General features: G+C 39.8%; 1 pseudogene; it reads left to right on the forward strand.

The window, feature by feature from the left end:
- The first annotated feature begins 4174 nt into the window (after nt 1-4174).
- LOC114619842 lies at nt 4175-5048 on the forward strand (annotated as a pseudogene).
- Nucleotides 5049-5253: the final 205 nt, after the last annotated feature.

Consider the following 5253-nt stretch of genomic DNA (forward strand, 5'->3'; position numbering starts at 1 on the left):
ACTGAAGAGAATGATAGAAGTTTTATTTTGTTTTGTTTACACTACTGGAAACTTAATTCACAGGGCATCTCCATTTAAGGGGCTAGGAATAAAGTAGCATATCTTGTTATGTTTGCCAAAATGCTTCTGTGGAACGAGTATTTTACTGAAAGCCATCTGGTCCACCAAGAAAATTACTTAATCCAATCAAGTTAGCTAGCTGAAGCAGCACCACGGTATTATTACCATTATAGACAGCGTTGGTGGTTTTGTAACCCAATGATTTTAATCTATTCTATTCATTTATAAAAATATATCTGCACCTAAGTGTTTTGTCGTTGTTGTTGTTGGCTATTTAGGACAGAGATAACCATCTAGTACTGGAGCTTTCTGTATCTCCATGTTCAAACTGACATTAAAATGTGTTGTTTTGTATTTATCCATCAGTAATAATCAAATTTCAGTTCTATTTTTTCCACACTCTTTGATACAGTATTTTTAAGATAAAGTTTTAAATCACATCACTGTAAAAACTGCATGGTATTGGTACAGAGACAGGCAGGAAGATCAATGGAATAGAATTGAAGACCCAGAAATGAACCCACATACCTATGGTCACTTGATCTTTGACAAAGGAGCTAAAACTGTCCGGTGGAAAAAGGACAGCATTTTCAACAAATGGTGCTGGTTCAACTGGAGGACAACATGTAGAAGAATGCAAATCGATCCATTCTTATCTCCTTGTACAAATCGAAAGTCTAAGTGGATAAAGGACTTCCACATAAAACCAGATACACTGAAACTAATAGAAGAGAAGGTGGGGAAGAACCTCGAATACTTGGGCACAGGGGAAAAGTTCCTGAACAGAACACCAATGGCTTATCCTCTAAGATCAAGAATTGGCAAGTGGGACTTCATAAAATTACAAAGTTTCTGTAAGGCAATGGACACTGTCAATAGGACAAAATGACAACCAACAAATTGGGAAAAGATCGTTACCAATACCACATCTGATAGAGGGTGAATATCCAATATATACAAAGAACTCAAGAAATTAGACTCCAGACAACCAAATAACCCTATTAAAAAATGGGGTATAGAGCTTAACAAAGAATTCTCAACTGAGGAATCTCGACTGGCTGAGAAGCACCTAAAGAAATGTTCAGCATCCTTAGTCATCAGGAAAACGCAAATCCAAACAACCCTGAGATTCGATCTCACACCAGTCAGAATGGCTAAGATCAAAAACTCAGGTGATAGTAGATGCTGGCGAGGGTATGGAGAAAGAGGAACACTCCTCCATTGTTGGTGGGACTGCAAGATGGTGCAACCACTTTGGAAACCAGTCTGGCGGCTCCTCAGAAAATTGGACATAGCATTACCTGAGAATCCAGCTATACCACTCCTGAACATATACCCAGAAGATGCTCTAACAAATAACAAGGGCATATGCTCCACTATGTTCATAGCAGCCTTATTTATAATAAGGAAAAGAACCCAGATACAACTGAGGAATCTATACTCAGCTATTAAAAACAATGAATTCGAGAAATTCTTAGGTAAATGGATGGAACTACAAAATATCATCCTGAGTGAGGTAAGGCAATCACAAAAGAACACACATGGTATTCACTCACTGATTACGGGATATTAGTCCAGAACCTTGAAATACCCAAGATTCAAATCACAGGCCACATGAAGCTCATGAAGAAGGAAGACCAAGTGGGGGTGCTTCGGTCCTTCTTAGAAGGAGTAACAAAATACTCAAGGGAGCAAATATGGAGACAAAGTGAGGGACAGAAACTGAAGGAGGGGCCATCTGGAGACCATTCCACCTGGATTATCCATCCCATGTGCAGTCACCAAAGGTAGATGCTGATATGGAAGTCAAGAAGTACATGCTGACAAGAGCCTGATATAGATGTCTCCTTAGAGGTCTTCAAGAGTCTGATATATTCAGAGGCAGATGCTCACAGCTAACCACTGAACTGATCATGGGGTTCCCAATGGAGGAGTCAGAGTGAAAACTGTAGGAGTTGAAAGGGTTTGTGGCCCCATGAGGAGAGCAACAATACCAACCCACCAGAGTTCCCAGGGTCTAAACTACCGGCCTGGGAGCACTTAGGGAGGGATCCATGGCTCTAGCTGTATATGTAAGGGAAGATGGCCCTGTCGGGCATAAGTGGGAGAAGAGATCCTTGGTCTCATGAAGGCTGGATGCTCCAGTGGGTGGGAATTTGAGGGTGGGGAGGTGGGAGTGGGGGGATAGGTAGGGGCACATCCACAGAGAAGCAGGAGGAGGGGTGATGGGATAGGGGGTTCCTGGGTGGGGAGTGGGGAATGGGGTAAGAGGATAACATATGAAATGTAAATAAAACATCCAATTAAAAAAAAAAGAAAAAAAACACATCACTGTTCTGGCCTTCCGTTTTAGTCGGAATTATGATTAGTAAACTAGGAATTCTTTTAAAAAGAAGTATTATTATAACCATAAAATAGATATCATTTTATGTATAAGACAAAACATTCTCTTTTCTTGCAGTAAAACTTGCCGTTTCTCGGGCCTCCTAATTCTGTGGCAGAAGTTTAAATCATTTCCAGACTTTATGCTATTTTTACATTAGTGCTCTGACCAAATTTTATTCAGCATACTCTCTACTTAGAAATAATTTTTCAGGCAAAATATCCTGTCTCAAAGTGAAGTTCAGGAAATTGATTTTTTTTGCCTATGTAATTTTGTTATATATGAATAATTTAAAGAAGATGAAACTTCGCTGTAAGTGGACCTAGAGAAGACAGTGAGCTCTGCCAGGGGAGGCTCTAAAAAAGACACGAGACACATTACCAATTGGCCAAAAATGAGCCGTCTATTTTTAAGAAACAGTATTTGGAGAGGAAATACTACTAGTAGTGGCTATTCTAAATGAATTTAATTCTCCATTGAAATGTATAAACATTAGAGAAGACTGAGAAAGTGTGCAGTGTTTGGTTCAGGAAGGCAGTTTTGTATAAACCAGATGTATGTGTTAAGCTGAGCTTTGCTTATTCATGAGTCACTTAAACTCTCAAAGTCTTTGCAATAAGGACATTGAAAGTGATGGACATGTATCTCCCTAAAATCTTATGGTACTCCGAAGCCAAACTCTAACCTTATCTTAAAGGAATGTAACGAGGGACGCCACGGATTTGGATGACTAACAGCTCTAATACCCAAACTTTTTTCCACAGTAAGGAAATTCTTTTTGGCTCCCTTAAGCATGAAAGCCTTCCAATAATTCTTTCTATACTGTGGTTGGAAAACAGATGATACTTTTACTCAAAAAAATTAATTCCATACTTAAGTAAAGTTAATAAATCATACCTCATATTTTCCTCTATGAATTGGATAGTCACAGGCTTTCCTTTTAAAAACCTCAATTTTCCACATTTTACCATATAATAGCTTTGTGGTGATCCTACTTTAAAATTTCTGGACTTTTAAACTGTACATCTCATAAACAGATGAAAAAATACACAAAGGCTGGGTGCTCTCTACCCGTTTGAACGTATGAACAAATATGATAGTCATTTTGGGAACTAAGAAAATCTTTGTTCTGTGCATATTATGGCTGCCATTGTGAAATGATTATAACATGCTTCGTGCCCAGAATACCGTTGTAAATGACTGGGTGGTTCTCTTCTGCTATCCACAAACCAAGAGGAGGCACAAATAGTTCTTTTTTTTTATAGTATCCTAAGGAAAGATAGATTTCAAATTATATGGAAGACAACATGGATCATTTTAAGATCTTTTATAATAGTTGTGTAGATTAATGTTATGCTTTTGTGCATGAGGCAATACAGAATATTAAATTGATATGATGAAACATATTATGATGGTAGAAAGTATAATATATTTAGAATGTGAATATTATTAAATTCTTACTCCTTAGTACCACTTGAAAGTATATACGGTTCCGGGTCAACTGCTGCCGCCGGGACTGGAGTTGAGACCCTCCGGGAAAAGTTGGGCCCCGTCTCCACAGCCGTCCAAGGGTAGCGGGCTCTGTCCTGCGACGCTTTCTGTGACCTGGCCGTCAGTCCCACATCGCTGGCCTGGAGGGGCAAAGAGGATGAGGGGGCCACGGCTTTCTCCGGAGATCTTGGCTGCCTGGATTGCCAGGAGCTAGAAGCTGACATTGAGTCTAGTCTAAGGATGGAAGGCGTAGAGCTGATGGAAGAATGGTAGGATAAAGATTTTCCAAAACCTTTACCAGATCATGACAGCATTAAAGCAGATATATTAGATGTAACTGGTCCAAACAGGCTGCCTGGCTCATTAGAAGTTAATGGAAACAAAGTAGAGAAGAAACTAGACATCAGCCTGACCCTGGATCCTGGTGAAGACTCTCTGTGGTCAGATGATTTGGATGAAGGTAGAGAAGTTGATCTGGAAGGCTTAGACATCCCATCAGAGAACAGTGATGAGTTTTAGTGGGAAGATGATCTTCCCAAACTCAAAACTACTGAGGTCATTAGGAAAGGTTCAATTACTGAATACACAGCCACAGAAGAGGTGGAAGATGGATTCCGCTGGTGCATGTTCAGAATTGGAGAGCAGGACCACAGAGTGGACATGAAGGCAATCGAACCCTACAAAAAAGTTATCAGCCATGGAGGCTATTATGGGGATAGTTTAAATGCCATTGTTGTATTTGCTGTCTGTTTCATGCCTGGGAGTGGTCAGCCTAACTATAGATATTTGATGGACAATATCTTTAAATGTATTATTGGCACTTTAGAGCTGTTGATAGCAGAGAACTAATCATCTACCTAAATGGTGCGACAACTCGAAGGAAACTGCCCAGTCTGGGATGGCTCAGGAGACGTTACCAGCAAATTGATAGACGATTAAGGAAAAACCTAGTCATTGTGCACCCATCTTGGTTTATCTGAACACTTCTGGCTGTTACAAGACCATTTATCATTTCAAAATTCAGTCAGAAAATTAGATACATTTTTAATTTGGCAGAACTAGCAGAACTTGTTCCCATGGGGAGTATGTTGGCATACCAGAGTGCATCAAATAAGTTGATCAAGAGCTTAATGGAAAATAAGAACCACCAAAAAGTGAGCAGTAAGTTCTGCGCCCAGCCCAGATGAGACAAACGGTACCAGGGAGGCGGGGCTATAGTACATTCTAGTGCTTTCGTGGCTCAAGTGTTTATGTAATCTGTTACAAAATTTCTTTGACTTCTTTCCAAATGGACTCTAGTACAAGGTACTGCTCACTGC

This window comes from Grammomys surdaster, unplaced genomic scaffold, assembly GCF_004785775.1.
Source record: "Grammomys surdaster isolate TR1022 unplaced genomic scaffold, NIH_TR_1.0 165, whole genome shotgun sequence".
In the NCBI taxonomy this organism is placed as follows: domain Eukaryota; kingdom Metazoa; phylum Chordata; class Mammalia; order Rodentia; family Muridae; genus Grammomys; species Grammomys surdaster.